The sequence below is a fragment of the Ahaetulla prasina genome, chromosome 1, assembly GCF_028640845.1.
Source record: "Ahaetulla prasina isolate Xishuangbanna chromosome 1, ASM2864084v1, whole genome shotgun sequence".
Classification (NCBI taxonomy): Eukaryota; Metazoa; Chordata; class Lepidosauria; order Squamata; family Colubridae; genus Ahaetulla; species Ahaetulla prasina.
Genome location: NC_080539.1, coordinates 88,455,171 through 88,481,964, shown reverse-complemented (window position 1 = coordinate 88,481,964; position 26,794 = coordinate 88,455,171). Strand labels below are relative to the sequence as shown.

General features: G+C 36.4%; 1 protein-coding gene across 2 annotated transcripts in view; it reads right to left on the bottom strand.

Moving 5' to 3' along the window:
- LOC131190637 (uncharacterized) overlaps positions 1-19,951 on the bottom strand; it is a 54,501-nt gene extending 34,550 nt beyond the window's left edge. Inside the window, exons 1-4 of one of the 2 annotated variants that reach the window (XR_009153298.1) lie at positions 19,827-19,945; positions 11,170-11,286; positions 8,522-8,677; positions 1,108-1,194 (exon numbers count right to left, since the gene is read on the bottom strand). The gene's annotated coding sequence lies outside the window, so the exon portion shown is untranslated. Of the gene's footprint in view, positions 1-1,107; positions 1,195-8,521; positions 8,678-11,169; positions 11,287-19,826 lie in introns of both variants that reach the window. The other variant, XM_058167984.1, reaches the window with a different exon arrangement.
- Positions 19,952-26,794: the final 6,843 nt, after the last annotated feature.

Sequence of the window (26,794 nt, the reverse complement as noted above, 5' to 3'; positions counted from 1 at the left end):
GGCTTTGAAACGGAGATGAGTACCGCCCCCTAGAGTCGGAAACAACTAGCACATATGTGCGAGGGGAACCTTTACCTTTTTATCTATAAATAAACTTTGCCTGTTGTTGTTAGTTCACTTTACAGAAAAATTAATACTGTCATACAACTATATCCTATCAGTACCCAGACTGAAATATATTTTTCATGGTTATGAGTATTTTTCTATTCTTAAAGGTAAGATCTGCATTTGAGAAAGATCTTAAAGTTATGCAGATTATGAGACAGGTCCTGAAGATAAAATACATTTTCACAAAGTGCTGTGAGTGACTACTTAGGATCTATTTGTAATTCAGAATACAACACATTTCCATACAGACAGACCACTAAGAAGATCAGCATAAAACCCAGAGAGTTGTTTATTTCTTCTGTTAATTCCATAGTTGTTTGTATTATAATTTAAATATTAATTTTAGTAGTTTTATAGTACTAATACAGGGTAAAATGATAGCATCTTATAATTATTTCTTTGTGATTACATAAGTGCCCACCTTACTAATTGTTAACTAACAATTTGGAGGAAGAGTATAGCCTTTATTGTCATTGTACATCATATATACAATGAAATTGGTTAGAAGAGGAGGACATGCTCAGAATATGGCAGGGAAATTAAGGCTGGTGTAGATGGGAACTCTTTAGGCCATGAATTTCTAATGAGAAGAATAGGGAAATTGTAATCATTGGAAACTTATACCGGTAGTATGATTACTAGCTGAGTAAACAATGGGTTTTAATGCCCAGGGCTTGTCAGTGTAAATTGAACTGCTTTTCAAATTAGAGCTTCTAGAAGAAGGTTTAGAAGTTACTTTTGGAATGGATAACTAAGCCTTCAAGCTAGATTGACAAGGGGCTTTTACCTCATATGGCTGCTAGTGATGTGGACAGAATGAATTGTTAGAAAGTAAAGGAGAAAGGGAAGCGGGCCAGGACTCTTCACAGCTGATTCCTTAAGCAACCATTTGACTGTCTTGGAGGAAAAAGCAAACTCTTTTGTCCTAGGGTACCCATTTGACATTTTCTAAAACACTTCAGTGACAACCACAAAACTAAATGGAGAAGGGCGCCTTACCCAGTAGCTGTTTGACTGTGACACGGACTCCATGTACTTTGTATCATGAGACAGCTTGCAGAAAGGAAGTTTACGACGCGGGGTACACTTTTATCAAAGAAGATTTTTAAAAATGGTTAATTTCTCTCCAAATAGCTGGGAAACAAAGCTCAAAACAAATGACAAGTAAACATTCAGCCACAGGAAGCCATTAACCACAGTGGGCACCAATTAGAACTCAGCAGGCATTCTTAAGACCGCCTGGTGCTCCTCCCCACCCCTCCCGCCACACTCCCCAGCTTTGACCAAAGAGTCGCAAACACAGCCTTAGGAAGCATCCTCTTTCATTCACTCAGCAATTTGTATTCTGGCTGATAGGCTTATAAATTTGTTTGTAGTCTTGTTCAACTTCCCTTCAAGTCTTCAGAAGTCACAAACTATTTAATTTCTATCTAGACTTTGAAGAAAATATCATCTAAGTTGTAGCAGTTCCTTTCTCTTATTTTATTTATTTGGCGTTCAATGATGAATTCTTTAATACAATATTTTAAAATAAACCAATTATTTTTTTAAGATTTTTTTTTTAGATTTACTCTTTTCTTTCAAAGGCTAATCCAAGTTCCGAAATGGTGGTATGACACAATTCTGATAATTAGAGACTACAAGCTACGGTCTGGAAATTAGAGGAGTTATATAGAGAAATTAGTTTCCTTGCTGCTGCTAACCGATTGTTTAGATTTTTAAGTTTGCCAATATATTGTGATATCTGAAGGCATTTTAATTTACTTTAATTATTATGATGAAGAATAATAACTAAACAGGCATCCAGCTACAGGCAGGAACTTTTGTCCCATTTTTCCAACTCTGAGTGTCATGAAGGCTGTTGAGGTGATGATAGCAGGGTGGATTAATTTGAAATTTGCAATCTTACTTTCTTCCACTTTTTAAAAAAAATATGTCTAAGTTTAGGATAAACAAATTCCAGATCCCCAGTTTCAGTCACCAGAAAAAAAACTGATTAATTCAAATTAAAAACCAATATTTTGAAACTTCCAGAAGATCTGAGGAGAGGTCCATGTGAATCTGAGATTCATCAAGACACATGGATATAACAGGAAGCCATGTTGTGCTTTAAAGTCTCAATTGGGTTGAGTCTGGTCCAACCAGTTCATTGTCAGTTACAGTGATGGGTGGGAACAAACCAGACTCACCTCCAACCATATCTTTTTGACATTTCATTTGCAATCTGTCATGTTTTCAAGCTACTATTCACATGGCCTCAGTACCTTTCTAACCACAGTAAAGGAACAATACTGTCCTCCCATACTCTGTTCCAGTAAACACCCTAGGCTGCAAAATGTTCATGGGCATGATACATATAAAAGCAATACACTTCGTATTTATATCGTGTTTCACATATTTCATTTCATATGTATGTTACAAAACCATGAACAACTGTCATCTTAATTTCATATGAAACTTCTGTTTATCAAAATAGTGCGAACACTATCAAAACTAGACACTTCTTAATTCAGATTCTGCAATTAGCTATTTCAAGTCTATTTACTAAAATAAGCATTTGGTTCAGTTTATTATTTCATAACCTTCCTTGTTTTTTTAACTGAGAATTCTACAAATCATGCTAAGTATTTTTTTTTAATAACTAAAGTGGCCTTTAAATTTAGGCATTGATTTAGTGGGATTAAAAAGGAAACACTTATTATCTTATTAAAGATAGTTCCTTTTGAGACAGGTCACTGTTAAGAATACAGCAGATTATAAAGCATAAAGTAAGCCCTTATAGGGATCATGATAGCCCTATACTACTGCTTGATTGTTTTAGCTATCTTCACCCTTTAAACCTTTATAGTACCAATAAAATTACTGAAATTCAAATATAAAGAACAGTTGCATTTCCTTATCATTTCAGGCCAACCTAGCCTGAAAGGCTCAGCTTTATTGTGACAATAGATATCCTCTCTTCCGCCAAGACAAATAGATAATTTTTTTTAAAAAGCAGCATAGATAGTACTACGAAGTATTTTGCTTTCTTAGTTTACATAGCTTCTAAAGCAGATTTAATAAGCTTTCTAATAGAATTCCATTCTCAAAGAATGAAAGTCCTATGTATTTTCTAGTGGCATATTTAACCCATTTTTCAGCTTCTAACACACGTGCTGTGGAATCTTTCCTGTTGAGCAGCTGATACCTGTTCTTTTTTTTTATTTCATTTTGTCACAACAGTATACACAAACATTGACATAAAACAACAATACATCATAAAAGAAAAATATATATATAAGCAAAAGTATGCAACAACTATGTTAATTTGATATAATGAAGGGAACAATAGGACAGGAACGATAGGCACTTTTGTGCTCTTATGCACGCCCTTCTTCATCATTTTAAAATAATCATTTTCATCATTTTAAAATAATTGCATAAACAGATCCGTCTCTTTAGTGGAAAGATAGTTTCAATCGTTCAAAATCTGTCCAAATCTGAACTTAGTATATAAGGGTCTCTTACATATATGTGCATCCAAACAGACATACAACTTTGTGCGGCTGTATGAAAACTTACTTTAAAATCTTAAATTGTGAAGACACAGAAGACATACAACAACGCATGACAGATCCAGTGCTATAATGCAATTTGCCTGGTTTTGACTTAAGAGGCACAAACCTAATCACCTGGGGTTTATTCAGTAAAACATACTTAAAGGAACCAGGATTAAGTCTTTGTGTAATGTGTGGACCCAGATAATTTTATGTGATGAACTGACAGGGAAGAATTATTCTTATCACAGTTATTATTAACAATACTTCTATCCTACTCTTCCATATTGTAGACCATTTAAACTAGGATTCTAATAATGAAAAGTTTGGCATTATAGAAGAATTAAAAAAAAGCAATAGTCAAGCAAAGTTAAAAATGGAAACAGGGAACCATGATTATCTATTTTAAAAAAACCCTTCCGAATTTAAGCATGATTTGATTTCCGTTACAAAGACAATGTTGACAAATCTCAGCTGGGTTAATATTCCAGCACTGCAATCTAGAGCTAAATTTCTTTCATCTTTGAAGTTAACGTCAGGGACAGCAATGGACCAGCAGATTTACAATCCTACACGTTTATTTTTTCTTTTTTTCAATCATGTCCAATTCTCAGACATTGCCTAGATAAGGTTCTACAGTTTTCTTGACAAGTTTTTTCAAAAGTGGTTGGTTGCTCCCATCCTAGGACTGAGAGAAAGTGACTGGCTTATAGTCACCCACTGGCTTTGTGCCTATGTTGGGGCTAGAATTCACAGTCTCTCATTTTCTAGCCTGGTGCCTTAACCACTATATACCAAACTGACTCTCACCCTATGCTTTAGCACAGCGTAAAAGAAGTGATAGGTTTATTTTAAGCAATTCAATAATTATTCCCCCAAAATATATTCCATTCATATCAGTTAGCTACAAATGATTGACATTATCTGGGGTATATGGGCAGTAGTGGGTTTCAATTTAGTTTGCTACCAGTTCGCTTGTGCGTCTGAGCGGGTGTGCGGAGCCTCACACCGCTACCAGTTCGCCTGAACCGGGGAGAATCGGTAGCAACCCATCACTGTATATGGGCTTTAAAATGTTTTCTGTTGTCCACAATTCTACATAAATAGAATAGAATAGAATAGAATAGAATAGAATAGAATAGAATAGAATAGAATAGAATAGAATAGAATTTTATTGGCCAAGTGTGATTGGACACACAAGGAATTTGTGTGTCCAATAAGTTTATAGCTTCCCCAAATGTGAAGTTACATTCACATTCTGAAAATTGAGGTGAGCCATCTATTTGTGAAGGCTATGTGTTCAGTTTCACTATGTGTGGAACAGTGGAGTGTCAGAAGTCGCAAAGGGCAGGGAAGCAATCATACGTACAGGTAAAAAGGAAAGCTTTTGATACTAACAAGGAAGCTGATTTGGTTACAAGTTTTGCAGTCCTTCCTAATATAGTAGTCTTTACATACACTGGAGGTATTGTAATAAAACTGAGTAAGGTTACAAAGCAAGCAACTGCATAATACAAGTAGTCCTCAACTTACAACAATCCACTTAGTGACCGTTCAAAGTTCTACGGCATTGAAAAAAGTGACTTATGACTGTTTTTCACACTTATGATTGTTGTAGCATCCCCATGATCACGTGATCAAAATTCAGATGCTTGGGAACTGACTCATATTTATGGGATCATGTCATTACCTTTTGCAATCTTCTAACAATCAAAGTCAATGAGTAAACCAGGTTCACTTAAGAACCGTGTTACTAATTTAACAACTGCAGTGATTCACTTAACAACTATGGCAAAAAACATCATAAAATGGGGCAAAATTCACTTCACAAAGGTCTCGCCTAGCGACATAAATTTTGGGGTCAGTTGTGGTCGTAAGTCAAGGACTGCCTGTAGTTCATAACTGAAAACTCTCCTTTCTCCTTTCTTTCTAATAGCAGTTGCCTCAAACACAATGGTACATTTTTTTATTCCTATATTGTGGGTTCGGTGTTTATTGTTAGTTTGATGCACAATACTTGGAAAAACTTCTTTCTTAAAAACACAATTTAATTAAAGCTATGCACTGAATCCCCACAAGTCAGCTTACATAGGGACTATTAACAGAAAGAAAAGGCGAACCATTAGAGTACAAAGAAAAATTTAAAACACAAGCATATTGGCATAAATTGACAAAACAAATTTTCTTTGAAATTCAAAGACTGTGGGCCTTTGATATCGGGCAGCCTGATTCTTGCATATTCATTTAGATTTCTACAACAAGTAATTGAAACGTATCCTTTTATTGGACCAAAACATGAGTTCGTAATGTGAAATTTTATTTTTAAAATGATGTACTCTGGTTATTTTTTTGAAACAAGTCTGGAATGTTAAATGTTGTTTCAGTTATTTTTCTCTGGGCATCAACTTCAATTACACAAAATTAAAGGAGTTTCTTCATGAGTCATATGGTCGTAAAGAGAATTCATTGATGAATTTGGTTGTTAAGTATGGAGAATTGTCCTTTAGAAGAGGAAATTCTTTTAAGGAAGTTGTTCAGAGAGAGAAAAAAAATCAGGATGAAGCCAGCAAAAGGTGTGAAGGGTTTCCCTTTGATTTCCCAATGTGTGTATTTGGGTTGAGACACAGACTATATTTCATGCACATATTAATAGCATGCTAATAAGACAACAATCTCTATTTTAAAATTGGTTTGAGAGTCAGTCTGATATTTTGAGTCTTAAGACAGAAGGTGTCCTGCTTTCTTATACGACCAGAATGAGAAATCTGAAATAAGAAATCTTCTGAAAAAGAAGAATTATTTATTTAGATCCCTGTCTAATTCCTCACCCAACATGAATTTTTTACTACAATCAGATAAAGCCATGTTAGAATACTAAATGTATGTATGTATGTATGTATGTATGTATGTATGTATGTATGTATGTGTTTGTTTGTTTGTTTGTTTTCCTTCTTTGGACTTATTTGTTGGACAACAAATATAGTTAGCTTCTCCAAAGTTTATTTCCCCAACCCTTCTGTGATTCACAATGGCATTCTTCAGATGAACTCCAAAACAGTACTTTAGACCAATTCATCTGCTTTTTTTCTTCAAAATTTTGAGTATTTGGTGTATTAAATCCACAAGCTGTGATTTCCAATTAATTTTTCTAACTAATATTAAGGAAACATTAACATAAACATTGAGATAAACAGAGTTTGTAATGTCACTAAACTAAATATACCTACAAAATAGGGTAGATGGAAGTAAAAAGAAAGAAGTAGAACAAATGATTTTATCTCTTTGTTAGAAACTGTATTCTTAAAAATCACTGTTTTCTTAAAGCAAAGTAAAACTCAAGTTCTATAAAATTTATTTCAGATCCACATGCACATTGTTGAGTGCAGATTCACAACCACTGCTTAAAAAATATTCTCTTAAACTTTGTGTGATTATTTAGATTTATCTTCTGCTATACAAAATATGAATATTCAAATTCAAAATATTTTAAAAATAGTTTTCATATGTGTATTTTTTTTTCTTTCCCTGAGTTTGAATTTCTTTTAACATAATTTATTTTTTATGTTGAGGAAATGATAATTATTCAGACATTTAAAAAAAACCCTATGCACTAAATGCATATACTACCATATACAAACATATACAAATTTTTCAGACTGATATTAAATTTTTGGGAACCTAAATTGAGATGAACTGTTATATGTATTTATATTTGATCTTTATACATTTTAAATGTATGCTTTATTCATTGTTTGGGGCCTGTTATTATAATAAACCATTCCAAAGATTTTTTATAAAATTTTGATTCCCAAAACACTAAGGAATCAGTGGGAAAAGCAAAAATAGCAAACCTATTAGAACTAAAAAATGTAGAAATTCTGAATTAAAGCAATGTATTATTGCAGGTTCATGAAGGAATCAAACTAGAGCTAGAAGATGTTATAGCCTTGTTCTCCCATAGAATTTATTTAAAGTAGCTGTTTGAAACTACCCATTAAAAATTCAATGTATTTTCAATAAAGCAATGCAAATGCCAATTAAAATGATAAAAGCATATATGAAAACACTGTTTCAAACTAAAACCAACAATTAAAGAAACAATTGTTTGCTAAACCTCATATACTTTACAGGTATTTTAAGCACATTCAAGACTATTAAAATAGCTATTTATTTCAAGAAAGACTACAATGTTAATTCGGACATGAGATATTATATTGCACAGGAAAATTGGTGAAGAACAACTTAGATAATAAATAAATTAGACTACAATTAGGAGAGAAATGGTGGCTATCTGTATCCCCCTAGGGCATTCAAGGACATCAGAAGATTGTAACAACATCAACACAGATAATGCAATATATCTGTGAATTAGAGGGTACCACAGCAATTTATATATGGACTATAATACCTATCTAATATATCCAGAAATATAACCTAAGTCATAAAGTATTTTTCTACTGCACTGCTGGAATGTACTGTATATGCCAGTGGAATTTCTGAACTCCATAAATGCTTGATTCCTGTTCTTAGCCTTTGCACATCCTATTGTCTACTTAGAATTCAACTCTATCTCATCTTTGCACATAACCTGAAGTTTCAGAAACTCTTTGAGACAAGTGTTTCCATGCATGGAATTGGCAACACCATGTTTCTCAAAAACTTAATTTTCTGTTGGAAATCAGCTAACTTGTTACGGTTATGCATCATACACATTATTCTAGTTTGCAAAATTGTAGATGTTCTACTCACACATAAAATATTTGTAATAATCCCCATATAAATTTTAATGAAAGCTCTAAACAATATGCGTGATTAAAATATGGATTTTCTAGTTTCCTTCTTGATTTGGCCATTCCCTCCCCTCACGGAACACATACCTTTTGTTCTTTGTGCTTAAGTTGTTGTTGGTGTTTCAAATCAAATGCCTTGATCTGAATTCGTTGCTTTAGCACCTTCTTATTCAACAAAGTCTTGTAGCGTTCATATAAGATATCTCTTATCTTGTAAAGATTCTTGTAGGTTTCAAGATGATGCTTGATTAAAAGGATAGGAAGCATTATAATTGGAAATTCTTGCAGGGAAAGCAAATACCATGAATGTTCAACTTATATCAATACCACAATGTTTTCTTAAAAGATTGCCTAAGTAGGTTCTATAAAGTTGCTATTTTAATATAACCTTTTTTTTCTAAGAACATTTCATTTTTATATGAACATTCTTGTTAATGACATCATTCCAGAGATACCATATTTTCTCAGCAAAATGTAACTTGTTGCAAATATATTCTTACTAAGTCTCTATACACTTGGAAAATGATTTGGAAAAAGAGTATTGAACCTCCCATAACCACAGCACATCTTAAAAACAACTCAACACTTTTCAGGCTTTAGCCTGAGTATAAAAGAAAAGAATCTACTTATCAAAGGTCAACACAAACCTTACCACCCTGACATCTTTTTTCAGTCCTTCCTAAAAACCACAATGGTACAGGGGCTGGGTTTACACAAATTTCTTCTAAGAAGTATCTCAGTGGTGATTTTTCCAAAAGGCAACTGGATTTTCTTGTGGGTTTTGGTGGTGTTGTTTGTTTTCAAAGGAAAAAATCCCCAAGAAAGTCCAGTTAGCTTTAGGAAACCATAAACCCAATGATTAAGAATCTCCACGGTCATTTTAAGAGATATGGACAACCCTAATTTTTATTCTGTTACACTTGAGAGTGCTTGGCTGCACAGTGCAATTCTGCAGTGCCACCTTGTGTTGCATTGTTTAATTACATTTTGACTAGCCCTAATGTGTAAATTTCACAGAACTATAATCTCTATCATGCTCACTTTATGCTACAGCAATAATTCAACTTAGCCCAAGTAACTTGAACTCACAGTCAAGCTGCATGCTAAATAGATTGCAAAATCACAACATATATATTTAAACAGTATTATTATGCTGATATTTCAACACACAATATTTCCTTGTAAAACGTGCTATTACAAGTACCTATATCCATTAGGTTTATAAGACAACATTCACTTTTCAAAAGATATTAATTCAGTAGGATTAATATCATACTTCCAACACATAATAGCATAAATTGATTTCTAATTCCATATTACTATGCATTATCTATCATTGTACTAGTAAATTAACTTGTGTATTACACAGTGAATTCATGTGCATTATGCTTAACAATTGCAGAATGAAAACACTCTTGTACTAGAAGTAATAAACACTGAGTATTATGAAGATCCACCAACAGATGGTGCTATTGAGAGCCATCTCAATAGAGAGAATTAAAAAAAACAACAATCCCCAACTCAAAGTGTATAAAAATGTAACATCTTGGAATTAAATCTCACTATCACAGAGGTCATAAACACTTCATAATACACTTTCCCCAGCAACATTATAAGCTTTGTCTCTTTATTTCTAAAATGACGCCCTTGCTTTTTAATAGTACAATCAATACTATTTTCCAGGGATATGAAATAACTCCAGTACAAGACTGGGGAAAAAACTGTGGTATTTGTACAGTATTTCACAATCAAATATTTAAAATCTCGATTCTTTAGTTCTATCTTGGGTCTGTAACTCTAATCCTTATGCATACAGAATATAAGCAAAATGACCAGGGGTCGCAAGTTTGACAACCCTGCATTACATCAATTACACTTCAATTAGTGGTTGTTGCCCAAAAATAGAATAGAATAGAATTTTTTTAGGTAAACAGGTAAAACGCATAGCTAATATGTAACAGCATTTCTTGAAACCACATTCAGAGTTCTTTAGATATTTTAGATAGGAGCAGTGCTGGCGCAGTGGTTAGAATGCGGTATTGCAGGCTAATTCTGCTGACTGCCAGCAGTTCTGCAGTTCAATTCTCACCAGCTCAAGGTTGACTCAGCCTTCCATTCTTTCGAGGTTGATAAAATGAGGACCCAGATTGTTGGGGGCAATATGCTGGCTCTGTAAACCACTTAGAGAGGGCTGTAAAGCACTGTGAAGCAGTATATAAGTCTAAGATCTATTGCTATTGCTATTTTCCAAGACATGTAATATCAGCTTATCAGCAAGAAACTCCCATAAAGGAGTGGATGTTGGAACAAAATGACATGTGATGGATCTTATAGGCCATCCAGGAAAAATGTTTTTCCTCCCACAAAAAACAGCTGGGTGAGTCGCCTTGTGAGTTTGGATAGGGCATTAAAGCCTTCTCTCAGAAATGTACAGCAGGCACTTTAAAAATATGAAGCACTATATTTTGACAACCTGATGCCCTCCAGATATGCTGGATCCCAATTTCCATCATCTCCAATCGATACATAAGAAAGCTACTCTAAAATATGTGCCAAGCAAGCGAAGTTTGGAAATTGATCTAAGGTAAGACTGAGATAACAAAGCAAGGTCATTTGTAGAATCAGCCACTCAGGGAAATATTTATTTATGAATTTATTTATCAATCAATCATATTTAAATGCCAAAATGTACTTAGTGGGGAAAAAACATCATTTGCATTATCCAAGCACATTACCTTTTCCAGCAGAGCTTGCTTGATGAGTTCATCCTTTTCTTCCTCACTTAAAATTTGGCTGTTGTTCCTTATTGGCTCCTTTTTGTTTTTTTCTGTTTTTTGCCAATTTTCCTTGTTCTGAGCCAAACAAAATAAAATCCCGTAAGAACAGTAGGGTGTCATTAATTGCTGTTTTAAAGATCCTTTTAATCTATGTGTGGCTGCCAGTTGCATTTCTTAACTTGATCACACTAAAGAGGGATACAGTCAAAATCATGAGAAGTATTAGTACAGCTGATTGGAGTCCTAGTGGACGACCATTTAGATATGAGCCAGCTGTGTGCAGCAGCTACCAAAAAAGCCAACATAGTTCTGGGCTGCATAAACAGAAGGATAGAATCAAGATCATGTGAAGTGTTAATACCACTTTATAATGCCTTGGTAAGGCCACACTTGGAATATTGCATTCAGTTTTGGTTGCCACGATGTAAAAAAGATGTGGAGACTCTAGAAAGAGTGCAGAGAAGAGCAACAAAGATGATTAGGGACTGGAGGCTAAAACATATGAAGAACGGTTGCAAGAACTCTGTATGCCTTGTTTAATGAAAAGAAGGACTAGGGGAGACATGATAGCAGTGTTCCAATATCTCAGGGGTTGCCACAAAGAAGAAGGAGTCAAACTATTCTCCAAAGCACCTGAGGGTAGAACAAGAAGCAATGGGTGGAAACTGATCAAAGAAAGAAGCAACTTAGAACTAAGGAGAAATTTCCTGACAGTTAGAATAATTAATCAGTGGAACAACTTGCCTGCAGAAGTTGTAAATGCTCCAACACTGGAAATTTTTAAGAAAATGTTGGATAACCATCTGTCTGAGATGGTGTAGGGTTTCCTGCCTGGGCAGGGGGTTGGACTAGAAGACCTCCAAGGTCCCTTCCAACTCTGTTGTTGTTATTATTATCAGCTTTATAAAACCTTAGTAAGACCACACCAAAATATTGCATGCAATTTTGATCACCACATTACAAAAAAAAAGTTCATACTTTGGAAAGAAGAGCAAAAAAGATGATTGGGGCCTGGAGACTAAAACATATGAAGAATGGTTGCAGGAATAGGATAAATCTAGTCTAGTGAAAAGAAGGACTAGGGGTGACATGATAGCAGTGTTCCAACATTTGAGGGGCTGCCACAAAGAAGAGGAGGTCAACCTATTTTCCAAAACACCAGAAGGCAAGATGAAACAAAATGGATGGAAATTAATCAAGGAGAGAAACAACCTAGAACTAAGGAGAAATTTCCCTAACAGTGAGAACAATTAACATGTGGAACAGCTTGCCTTCAGACGCTTTAGGTGCTGGAAGTTTTTAAGAAGAGTTTGGACAGTCACTTGTCTGAAATGGTACAGGAAGTTGGACTAGAAGACCTTCAAGATCCCTTCCAACTCTATTATTCTGTATTCAAAATAAGCAGGAAGGCTAGTGGCATAATTAAATAGTGCCTTATACAAACTGTAATGCTGGTAGCCTAACTTGGCTTGTGAGTAGGGATTGCAAAGGACTTCATTTTTTCCTCCCAAAATCTGTTGAATGGAAAATAACAAAACACATGAAATATCTAGAATATAAATGAGTCAGCAAGGAGCCAGGTGAATTTTGTATATAACTCTAATGACACCAATACCATTTTAAAGGCATTGAGTTCAAATAAAATGCATTTTAAAAAGAATGGTTAATTCTGGGGAGATTCCTTTAAATTATGAAACTTTTTTAATCTGACAAGCTAAACAGTTTGCTAAACTAGAAATTAAACTTCACATCAAAGTAAATCTCTTCTCAGTATGTGCAAAGATTATGCAATAACATATAACTAAATGTAAATATTTACAGCAAGCAAAAAGAAAATGCTATTAGGACAAATTATTCTGTTAGGTTCTTCCAAATGTAATAGTTTTCCTGTGTTTATAAAATACTGCTTTTTGGATAAGAACCAACCTGCTTAAAAAGAACATTGCTCAAGCTGGCAAAAACTTTCTGCACATTGTGTGCAATTCTTTGCTACCTAGGACACACTGCAAACATGCGTAATCCTGGCAATTCTCAGAAAAATCTACTTGTGGAAAGCCTCAGAGTTTAAAAAGCCACCAAAATACCAAGCAGCCTCAGAAGCAACAAAAGCAACAGGGATGTGTGTGTGTGCTTAGAAACTTTTAGGCAACTAAGACATTCACTTACTTCACTACAACAGATTTACACTGGAATTATAAACTGTCTATAATTCACTGTATCTAATCCTTATTAGGTAATGAAACAGACTCGTAAATACAAACCAGATGGGTGAATGTTTTTTAAAACAAGGACCCTGCATCAAAACGACAAATAGTTTTGCTGCAGCTTAAATAATATTTAGATGTATAACTGTATACTGCCAGGAGCAAGATTTTTCCAGAGGGAAAGTAAAACTGCAATATCTCAACCTATTCACTGAGTGTGTGTCCTTAAATGTTTAGTTGTATTGTCTGTGATAAATGCACAGATCGTGCTCAACTTACAACTTTAATGGAGCACAGAATGATGTTTATAAGTCATGGCAGTCATTAAGCGGGTCACCACATGACTGTTTTATAACCTTTGTTGAGGTAGTTGTTAAGTGAACTTTGCAGGAAACCAGAAGTAAATAAATCATGGTCATAAATCACGAACATGAGTCTGCAGGACCCTGCAAATGGTCGACTTTGCCCCAGATGCAATCACCTGATTGGGAGACTGTTGTCAAAACTTTGAAACCGGATTGTATTTGGCTTTGGGGAGATTTCTTGTAAATTTGAAGGGTTGCTACGTGACTGGTCGGAACTCAAGGTCTACTTTTATTGCCGAAAAATCTTAAGATTTTGCTGTTTATTTTCTGGCTGTTATCATTCCCCCCCCCCACCTAATACATTTGATCATATAGTACTGCATGATCTTTGGAGAAGATACTCTTCTAAATAATTGTGCAGCTTTTTGCAATAAGGAACAGGAGAAATGGTTATGTCTTGCCAAGTGCGGAACTGATTTACATATCACATTCCTTCTTAGTTATTTTTCTACTGAATAACGTAATATAACTTTTGCATTTTTGCCCAAATTCTACACAATATACTTTCAGAATTACACCATTGCTTTTGGAACTGCAGGTTTACACTTAATTTATTTTTTTATTTTTTTTAATGAACCAGAAAACAACTCTTAGTGTTTCTGATAGTTGTGGGCACTGAATGGGCTGATCACTATGTGTATCAAGATAGAAAGACCCGACCTTGAGAAATTCACATTTCATGTCTCAAAGAGCAAAAGGATTAAGCCCTGAAATGCAAGGAAACTGTTCAGGTTCTACATTAGTATAATATCGATAAAGGACCTTCTGACACATTATATACTACCGGTAGATCTGTGTAAACCATTTAGAAGGAGCCCAAGTGTGCAAACACAAACATTTCCATTACAACTGCTAGTGGAGTCCTGCAACTTTCTGTCAGTCCAACAAGGTACACAATTGTATGTAAGGTACAAAAGAAATTAATGCCATACAGATCAGGACTACTTTTATGGGAATATCTAGTGCTTCCTCCTCCCTCACTTTATCTCAATGTGAAATAGGGAGGGACATGTCTGAGTGTCGACCCTGAAGCTGACCTGACCGAAACCATCTTGGAACTTCAGTGTTGCCACACTGGAGCTGAGGGATAGAGGAGGGACTTGAGATAGTTGGGACTTTGTATCCAAAATAAAATACTTTCTCTTGGGAACCAAGGACATTCTCACACCTGGTTAGACGAAGGAGGAATGATGTCACAGGCAACCAGACAGAGCTGTGATTGGACCATGTGACTGATTGTTTTGAGAAAGTGAAAAACTTTTAATTAGGTGAAAACTGTGGGAACCTTCAGAGTCGGTTTTCATTAGATCTGTGCCAATATGATATATCCAATAAAGCTATTCTTTGAGGAATCTCCCTGCCTCGGAGTTTTGCTTGCTATGGGTCTATTACTTGGAACCCTGACACTGAGGCATTTCCTCAAGTTATTTTATTGGCAAGGGCTCAAATCCACTTATCTTACTGTTGCTTTAATAGCAGCTCTTCTTCTTCCTGTACTTAAAGGGCATTCTCTATGTGCTCTACACTGCATACATAGACTTGTACAAACAACCAGGGATAGTTTTCAAAGCAGCTACACAAACTTTTCAAATAATATAGCTGCTTTAAACTTCAAGGGGAGTTGCTTTGCATATGTGAATGCATGTTGGGAAGAATCTCTTGCAAATATTTTGCATATCTGTAGTATATAACTTGCCTCTATATTAGTAAAATTAACCACCATGCTATTTCCTTTTCTCAATTCCTTCCATTCCATAAAAACACCTGAAAAGAAGTTGTACTCATATCTGAACTTGTGTCCAAAACCTATAGACCTATAGACCTATAGACGAGACCACCTGCTGTTACCGTATGCCTCCCACCGACCCGTACGCTCTCACAGAGAGGGTCTCCTCAGGGTGCCGTCCGCCAAACAATGTCGGCTGGCGGCCCCCAGGAGTAGGGCCTTCTCTGTGGGAGCATCGACGCTCTGGAATGAACTCCCCCCTGGCCTACGTCAAGTGCCTGATCTTCGGACCTTCCGTCGTGAGCTAAAAACATATTTATTTACTCAAGCGGGACTGGCATAATAGTTTGGTTTTATATTGGGGTTTTATCAATATTTTAAATTTTAAATTCATTTTTAACTATCAGCCGTTTAGTAATTGCTATATTTTAATTCCTTTTTAATTGTATATATCTTGTATTTTATTTCTGGCTGTACACCGCCCTGAGTCCTTCGGGAGAAGGGCGGTCTAAAAATTTAATAAAATAAAATAAAATAAATAAAATAAATAAAATAAATTGAGATGTTGTGAGTGAATATAAAGTCAAAGAAAAAGGAGTAGGGTGAAAGGATATCAGATATATATCACTGCTCTCTTAACCATTTTAACTCTAGATTATAAAACAAAAGTTGTTCTCTCATGGATTCCTCAAATCTCAACAACTTTCACAATTCATGGGCCAAGTAATAAAATCGATATTTTTTTTTAAAAAAATGCAATTATTTGCAAATACTTTGCAAATTTTACTATTGTACAGATCAAACATGTTTTTATGTAGAATGGCAAGCTGTTATATTAATATCTGTAATATACTAAAGAGAATACCTACCAAAGAGGTATTCATGTCTAATAATTTAATGGAATTAGATGCCAAATCATAGTTATTGCTACTACACTCATACATCTGCTATATCTTTATTATTCATAAACAGGCTATGAATCCATCCTTCCTCCACACTTTGCAATGAATGGTTATAGTTATCACTTTGTTACTATGGAAATATTATATATGACATATGCTGACATCTTGGTATTTTAATTTTCATACAATGTGTACTTCTAGCAAATCTTTTTTTGCTTCCAAGATGATCTGCCTCTAAAAGACATTCATTAATTACTTCAAAGTGCTCACCAAGGATCACCTTCCTGTCTCCATGCACACCAAAACTTTCCAAAGATTACTTTAATTGTTCTGAGAAGCCAGGAAAGATAACATTAATATCATTCATTTCAAGATTGATTGATACCATTAGCTTCTACTCTCATGGCATTGCAGCTGATAGGTTGGGGACCCTAGGTCTAGAGCATGGGTGCCCAATCTTCTGGCTTGCCTGTGCTACACTGAGTGAAGAGGAACTGCCTTGGGCAGCATATAAAATATAGAATATATTAAATGTATATAAATCACATAATAATGTTAAAAGTTTATGGTCTTGTGGGGCCACATTAATAGCTGATCAGGGCCACATGCAGCCTGAATGCCACAGGTGGACACGCCTGGTCTAGAGTATAGATACTAACATTTTGTCACATCGCCAAATTTCTCTACACACATGAATTTTGCACTACAAGACATGAGTGTCAGAAGTTCCCTTTCCCCATCCTATGATTTCCCAGGTTACTCGTAATACTTAAAATAATGTTTACTTTCCTTATTAAATTTTAGTGCATACTTAATGCATCATACTTTGGAAGTGCTTTCAACTAAGCCTTTTACACGACAGCTGACCCAGTTAAACCACAGAATTTAACTGAGATCCCAATGTTATTATATTACGAATAAAAGCCACTTGTAATGGTAGGTGGGAAGCTCAGCAGACAAGCGCAGAACCATAGATTGGATAGCTGGTATGTAAAAGATATAACTCGGCCCACAGAAGGAACAGGAGCATGGGAAGCACCCTCTCTAGTTTTCTGGAAAATAAAAGGAAAAGGAGGGAAGAAATACTTTCAGTCCTGCAAGAGTCTGCTAATGTAACCTTACAATCAAGAAAAAGCTTAGACATCTGGTTGAACCTCCGGTCTGAGCTACCATGCAGAGCTACCACGCCTTCGACTGTTTCTTCATATAGCATAAAATTCAGTGAGAAACAGAACAAGCTTCTTGTTCATGTAGATACAAAGATATGTGGCTAAAGCAGTAGGAAGGGTTGTCCCAAGAAAAGGAAATTAGATTTGGAGTCTGCCCGTCCCTAAGCAAGATTTTTTAGAACAAACTGGCAAGTTTTCATTTTCCAGCCTGAAATCAAATAAATTGCTACTTCTCCCTGCATTTTCAAAACATGGTATACATTTCTCTGGCTATTTGCAAAAAAACAAAACAAAACAAACATCAAGTCTGAACACCAGCTGTAAAGAGGCCACTGTAACTGTAAAACTGCGTACCCCTGCTGCATTTAAATACCAATTGCTAGTGTGAGGAGGGATCCAAAGATAGCATGCTGACAATTTTACAACCAGGCACTTTTCCCAGTAGCTGTAACCATGGGTGCATGTTGCTGTGGTGGCTGGAAGGCATGAGTTTTTTAAACAATACCAACAGGCAGACCCCATGAGTAGGGATCTGAAGATAATGTGTATGGGGATGGGAGAGGGAGATGATCCTACTCTAGCAAAATACCCTTTCCCATTACCCACACAAAAGAGGGAGAAAATAAATTCCTAGCCTTTCTTTCTCCACATCATCCACAAAGCGATTAAAAAAATAAAAACACAGGCTTACACTTTGCAGCCAAGCAGACGGGAGGGGGGGAGAAAATAGAAGTATTCTGAAGATTTTTACTTCAGCTCTCTTTGCCCATATGGCTGCTATAAAGGGGTGAAAGACATTCTAACTTCTCTTAGGAATTAGGAATTGCCCTGATCAATCCTGACTGCTTTTTAAAGGTTCTTTGTATTTACCTAGTCATATGCATTAATTAATTTTTAAAACTAGAGCGATTGCTGAAAAGGGGGACCTGCAAAATCATCAAGCTGCTTTCCTCCTTCAAGGATCTGCAATGATTCCCAATGGCCAGGAGGGGCTAGTGAAGAAAAAAAAATCTGTTAATAGGGAAACAGATTGCCCACGAACTCTGCAAAATTTAACAATCATAAAAGGAAAAATCTTGCTTTCTGAAATTTTGCCTACATTAGAGCCGAGTCAGAAGTAGACAACAGGAGACACAAAGTCCCAGAACTTATAGCTGTTGGAATACTCTAAATTGACTAGAAAGTGAAGCTGTTTCAAGACATCAACAGGAGAGGAGGAAATATATGTTAACCATGAGGATTGTGGTAGTGGAAAAACTATGTTGGATACTTGATGGTGAACATCAGCACATCACACTAACCTTAAGAGATAAAATTATAATGTTGGAAAGGAACTTTTAGGTTATCTAGTCCCATCTTCTGTTCAGTACAGGAATCCAATTCTCTTAGACAAATGGCTGTCCAGTCTCTTTTTGAAATTACATTAATTTAATTTAATAATTTAATTTTAAATTCCTGCTTGAGTCCATAATGTGAACTCTGACCTGGTGAAGAAGGCTTTCAATTAAGAGCAACTTGACTTTTGATGACTACAGGTAGTCCTCGATGTATAACCATTTGTCTAACCACCATTTCAAGTTTTCAAGATGGCAGGGCAAGGAAAAAGGTTAATTAGAATCGCTCCTCACAGCTATGACTGTCACAGCATCCCCATGGCCATTTGATGAAAGTTTGTGTGCTTGGTGACTACCAAGTATTTACAGTGGTTGCGTCATCCATGGGTCACGTGTTCACCATTTGCAACCTTCCTGAAGGGCCTTCCAACAAGTAAAATCAATGGGGGAAACCTAATTTGTTAACAACTGTGTGATTTACTTAATGACCATGGTGATTAGCTTAACGTTGGCAACAGAGATTGTAAAATCAGGCACAATTCAAAGAACAACCACATCACTTAGTGACAGAAGTTCCAGTCCCGATTATTGTCATAAATCAAGGCCTGTGTATCTAATAAGTAGTACATGGATGAAAGAACTAGAAGCTTAGCTTCCAAGCCCACCAAGAACTGCTCTCTCCTAAAATATTTAGATTGTTATTTTTCAGTGTTTCTCCTTCCATCAGGGTCACTGATTCTAGTGAGATTTGGAGACAGCGAATTCACTTTAACATTTAAAGGAAAACTATGTAATGAAGTTCACCATGCAAATTCACAATGGAAAAAATACTACTACATATGCTATGGAATTTTATTATAAAGGGAAAAAGAACTCAAAAGTTGTTTAATGGTCACACTGCAAAACTTGCATTACCTGATTCTGGTAATTAAGTGGTAAGTAAGAGTCCAGAAGTGGAGGAAATGTACTTTTCTTATAAAGCTGAGAGGAGCCTGCCATACTACACTGACGTTTCTCTTGAGAGCTGTTATGAAAAGAACCTGCAAAGAAAGGTAAATATGGAAAACACAATATTACTACACAAGTTAGATTACAACACTGCTAACCTCTTAAATCAACATTAGGCATTTGTCTAAACACTTTGTTCCTGACCAACACATTGTTCACCTAAGCAACGTATTACCTGAGCAACTCAACTCTCTGAGATCTGCACAAGTAGCACCTTAGATGAAACAAAGGAAGGCTTTATTGCTAGATTTTATTGAATAATTATAATTCATTAGATATTAGAATATTAGAATATATTAGATATATTAGAATAGAATAGAATAGAATAGAATAGAATAGAATAGAATAGAATAGAATAGAATAGAATAGAATTCTTTATTGGCCAAGTGTGATTGGACACACAAGGAATTTGTCTTTGGTGCATGTGCTCTCAGTGTACGTAAAAGAAAAGATACGTTAATCAAGAATCATAAGATACAACACTTAATGATAATCATAGGGTACAAATAAGCAATTGAATCATACTAGGAAACGATCAATATAAATCATAAGGATACAGCAACAAATTACAGTTATACAGTCGTAGGTGGGAGGAGATGAGTGATAGGAGCGATGAGAAGATTAATAGTAATAGTAGTGTAGACTTAGTGAATAATTTGACAGTCTTGAGGGAATTATTTGTTTAGCAGAGTGATGGCGTTCTGGAAAAAACTGTTCTTGTGTCTAGTTGTTCTGTATGCAGTGCTCTATCACGCCCTTTTGAGGGTAGGAGTTGAAACAATTTAGGTCTTATGTAAATATGTTTTCCATATGATAAATATTAAATTTGTTTCAGGCTGTAGGATTTGCTGTAGGATTCTTCCATCAAAGAAGAGTTTTAAAAAAACCAGGACCAACTGAAGTATGGTTACACAATGGACAATTGTCTATTTTTCTGAACTTAGTCCATTTAGTTTGGTTCAAGTATTTTACTGGACCATAGTTTGTCCAGGTTCCATGAACAAACCACAATTGTTTAGAATTATATACTGCAGTAAGGCATAATCCTAAATGAAATCACATAATCTGAGCTGGATGACCATCGAATAGCAGGAAAGAGATTCAAAAATCTCTAATGAACTTTTGCACTGAAGAAATTATATAGTAGCAGCACGCTATGACAAGTTAAACAGAGCAAAACAAATTATACCTTCATTTGTAAAAAGAACTTGTCCTCTGTCTCTGTACCAGCTTTTTTGTTTAGGCTTTAACATCATACAATTACAAACACTTGCTGAAAACCTTAAAGCTGTGGTATTTCTAAATTATGTTTCACCACTCAATTTTGTCACGTCCTTCTTCCCTTTTCCCAAACAGCCTTACATTCTGCACCTTCAAACTATCTGTTGATTTACAACACAAAACATTTATACAACATCGAAAATGTAATTGAATTCATTTTTAGAAGATCGCTGAGCAAGTATTTTCTGTTCTGTGTAAATACATTAGCTATTGCTCCCATTAAACAGCTAGCTTTCAAAAATAAGTCCAACTTAATTAATTGTTCGATAGGAATGGAATCAGAAATAAGCCCAAATGCAATTTACTTGTGTCTGAGCATAGTGTTCCAATCGTAGCTTATGCAACAAGGTATTGTTAAGGCAAAGCAGATGACTTAGTGTGATGTATAAACCCAGCCTACATCTCAGAGCAGGATAGATAAAGAGCATTCAATTTCTTTGATTGAAAGAAATGAAATGTATTTTCAGTACTTGGTGCTCAGTTATTTATATTCACTTGCCCACCCTTATCCTTATTTCCAAATTTTAAAGGTATTAGTCTAAGGAAAAGAAAAATGTAAAAGAAAATACAAATAGGGCTTGGCATAGCTGGGGACATTTTGCTGGGGGCTGCTCAGTAGACGGAACTACCACCCAACATATAGGTCTTCACCACTGTTCACAGGGCAAGGCTCTTATGGTGTAGCTTCTCCAAACATGGATGCAGCACAAGTGAGCAGAGTAGGGAGCTTCTGAGTCCTTGGTACACTGGACAAAAGCATGCCATTATACCATAGGAAGACCCTCAACTCAAGTTCTAATCTCCTCCCGAGCAGAGGAAAGGGGAGGTAGGACATCTAGGCAAGAAGAACCAGCAACCCTGTCCAAGTTCAGCACAGCTCGTGCTAGCAAGGGCACTAAAATAATATCTGACACATTACTAAGACATGGTAGCTATAGCTTATTGAATATGCCACCGCTATCGGCAATTGCACAACACGCTAAACAATATAAACCATAACGCATAATTTATTTAATAATAGTGCAGAGCAACATGTCCTTAAATTCTTTCAAGGTTTTGAGTTTTCAGTGCCATGGAATTCAATAAAGGTCAAGTTTGAAATGAGAGAGTAGACAGTTCAAGAAGATTAATGACTATGATGAATAGACACAAAACAATGTAACATTCATAGAACGTTACCTTGATTTCTTAAGGTATTTCTGAACTCCAAAGGGATCTCTTGGGTCATAGTGAACCAGTGATATTTTTTTTAAAATTGTTTGAAAGACAACAAAAAGATATACTGACTATCCAATAAAAGAATGAAATATATTAATAGTGATCAAAGTAAGGTGAAAGTAAAACAAGAAAATAATAAAGAAAAAACGAGAACTCTGTAAAATCGATATAAGATTAATCCAATCTTCCAATTTAGTATTAAATTTAGCCTTATAGAAATCTAATTCTCCATTCTCTCATTTTCAGATTATGTTCAAAAATGGATACCACATATCTTGAATCTATCCCTTAACATCAGGCGCATACATTTCTTTCCATTTACATAAAATTTTTATTTCTGCTGAGCTCTAAAATCTGCAAGGCTAAAGCTCTGTGAAATTTTACAAACAGGTTCCTATTGACCAAAGCAGTGCTCATGTCTCAATCCCCAATGGGGCCAGGAGAGCGTTTTTTTCAGGTCGCCTCCCACTGATGGAACTCAATTCAGTGACTTCCTGAATTCAGATTAAAAGGGCTCAACATTTTTCAGTCAACCATACCAACCACCTGGTGCCTTAAAAATATTATATAACCCTAAGCAAACCCAATGTCTAGCCCAAGGAGAATGGCTTATAACTCATGATGTCTCAGATGCTATCTTCCAGGGCTTCATGATTCTTGATTGATGGTGTTCTCAAAACACACTGCCCGAACCTAGAAGGGGCCATGCAAAATGAAGAAAGCACTTTACAGAAAATCCAGTTTCCTCATGAAAGTCAACATCCTTCTGATCTTGGCTTTCTCAACTCAGCCCTTGAGAGTATTGATGAGCTCAGGTGTACCTTGTGGGATTTTCTCTATTATTCACCTCCCTGCATAATATGACACCAGGCTGCTTGCTGACTATGAAGGATGAAATATCATCATCCCCCCCAAGACCTTTGTCACAAAAATATGGATCAACATGCCCAAGAGCTTCTTCGTTAGCTACCTTTGGCATGCATCAAGGGTGCTATTCAGCAGGTTCTGGAGAACCAGTAGCAGAAATTTTGAGCAGTTCTGAGAACCGGTAGCAGAAATTTTGAGTAGTCCAGCAAATACCACCTCTGGTTGGCCCCAGAGTGGTGTGGGAATGGAGATTTTGCAATATCCTACCCCTGGAGTGGGGAGGGAATGGGGATTTTGCAGTATCCTTCCCCTGCCACGCCCACCAAACCACACCACGCCCAAGAACCGGTAGTAAAAAATTTGAATCCCACCACTGGGATGGATCACTCAGTATACCCATGCCTCTGAACAAACAGTAGTTACTGATTTCAAAAAAACAAGATTTTCAACATCGCTGGCTATAAGTGGGCGAAATGCATATTTTGGTTTAGCCCTGTTGTGTGATCCCAAATGCTCCCAAGTAAAGCATCCGCAACACTCCTGCCTCATCGGCAGCTGACTTTGGCTTTTCTTCCCCGCCTTCGCCTTAAAAAAGTCAACCGCGCCCGTGATCCTCTGGCTTGTAAAGCTTCCAGCGAGTCCTTCTAAAGACGGACCCCACCCCTATTCCCACGCGGTGCGGCTTACCCTTCGCAACGGAGCACGGCGTCCCACGGTGCACAGGCGAAAGCGCCCTCGCTTCCGTTTTGCCAGCTGCAAGGGCGGGTCAGCTTTGAACGCCACCCTTGTCTCCTTCCCACCCGCGGTCCTGCGGAGCCGATGGCGACCCTCCCTCTGACTTTCAAGGGCCGGAGAGAGATTGCTTTTCTGTTTCTTCCCTATAAAAAGACGGCCTGGAATTACTGTGCGGGGAAAGCAAATAATGGCGGGAATGACTGTCCAAAATGCACAAGAGTTCTTAGAAAAGGTACCCTGGAGAGGATTAAAAAAAGTTTTTCACCACGTCCTCGTGGCGTCACACCGGTTCGTGTTGATCTTATTATTTTAGAATGTTAATATCTTTGTAGCAACGTACAAGAATCGAGCATTTATTTTATTTATTTCACCGATGTCTGAGATTCATAACTCCGGTTACCATAAATAGAATTGAAAGATTTTGTTTTCTGCAACTTCTTGTTGGTTAATTCTAAATGCTCCTATCCCAATCTCATAAATTATAAAATATTAAATTACATTCCCAAAATTTGAGCTGCATGCTCCAAAAAAGAGATAGTTTAACATTAGGGATTTAACATCGCCTTCATTTTAGATGTATTTATTGGGGAATACATCTCAATATTTCTAATAAGACTAGCAGTAATTAAGTAAATAGCAAGAGTAGTAGCTGCAAGGGAATATTCAAGCAGCTTTAAGAATTTTCTTCCAGCATTACTTGTGTTTTATCCATGCATAATGAGGAGTAAATCACATAAAGGTAACCTAGTGGTTTTTATTTTAATTCCTACTAATAGCTATATATATTTCCATGGAGACACCCCACCATCACCCCCAAAAGTCCTGCTGAGTGCTTCATTGTGGCAGGGATTGCTCCTGGGAGCAACAAACAAAGAGTATTGGGAGTTTGTGCCAACAGTATATATTTCCCAGCTAGATCACTCAGTATATAAAGATCATTCCAGCTGCCTGCTAAGGCAAGTGGGCATCTATATTAGGCAGCACTGATATAGGAAGATGCCAGAGGCCATGATAATGGCAAAGGCATCAATTCATACTGTGTGAGAGAAAGCAATGGTATTTTATACTCCTGTATTTTTTATCAAAAAAACAAACAACCATCCAATGGATAGAAAATATAGAATGATTGCTTGGTGATGGGCTCCTCCTGTATGCTACTGTGTGAGTGCTGATGGTCTTATGACAGTGCTAAAATCTTCAGGATGTCAAGTTGCTGATATTGCCGTATAAGAAAATAAAAAGCTGCAAAGATAGAATTGCAGTAGGGACATGGAACGTAAGAAGCATAAACACAGGAAAACTCAACCCTGTAAAAGATGAATTGAAACAACTACAAATTGACATCCTTAGGCATTAACAAATTGAGATGGATGGGATAGGACACTTTCTGTCAGACAGTCATACTGTTTATTACTCAAAACATGAAAAAACGAAAAAACAGCATTGCTTTTATAGTTAGGAAGGGTATAGCACAGGGGTCTCCAACCTTGGCAACTTTAAGCCTGGAGGACTTCAACTCCCAGAATTCCCCAGCCAGCTTGCTTTGAAGTTCGCCAGGCTTAAAGTTGCCAAGGTTGGAGACCCATGGTATAGCAGGAACAGTACTTGGCTACAATGGAATAATAATATCTATTAGACTTCATGGACAACTCTTTAATGTGATGGTCATTTAAATTTATGTTTCAACCACCAGTGCAGAAGCGAAGATTGAAAAAGGAACTTGTCATTGAGTCCCATCCTAGAAGTGATATAATTTCTGAATTTGGAAACTGGACTACCCGATCAGAAAACTAATCCTCAGAATAATCCCACATAGAATTGCTCTGATCCATCTTTTTGTATGAGGGTAGATTTACACTGTTTAGAAGGAAATCTATAGGACCACCTTTTAAACTAATGAAATTTGGAGAGAGAACTCAGGTGCAGAGCTCTCTCCAGGATGAAGTTCAGTTTAAAATTGACAGAACATACAAGATGTGCTGCTAGTGGTTGAGACTGGAATGCCAGTCTGGTGGTTCAGACTGCTAAGACAGACTGTTATTAACACAGCTGCTTGCAATTACTGCAGGTTCAAGTCCCACCAGGCCCAAGGTTGACTCAGCCTTCCATCCTTTATAAGGTAGGTAAAATGAGGACCCAGATTGTTGGGGGCAATAAGTTGACTTTGTATATAATATACAAATGGATGAAGACTATTGCTAACATAGTGTAAGCCACCCTGAGTCTTCGGAGAAGGGCGGGATATAAATGCAAATAAAAAAAAAAAACACAAGAAGAAAATGTAGTTGGATGGTAGCAAATGAAAAGACCAACTGATCAATCTCTCCCACACCAACGGGAGCTGCACAGATGACATTACTCTGACCCTTTTGGGTAAATGATACATACTTTTGAACACAAATGCTGTGTCCAAAGCCAAACCTATATTAGGAATATATATAGTGTATAAATAATTGCATGAATAATTGCATTACTACTACAAAAACACTAACACTTTGTTTATAAGAGCAATACCACACTAAAGTGATGCCAGCTCCAACATATGTCTATATGTGTTGTGATGTCACATACATATGAAAGGGGCAGAACTTGCCTTGCAATGGTGTGATGCTTTTATCATTTTGACGAAAGCAGCAGATTCTATAAATTTCTCTGGTTGTAAGTGAGGCTGTCAGAAGCTGAGTGTAGGCTACAAATGGCAATCACATGACGGTGGGAATCTGTGACTGTTGTAAATGTGTGCCAGTTGCCAAGTACTTTGGGGATGCTGACCC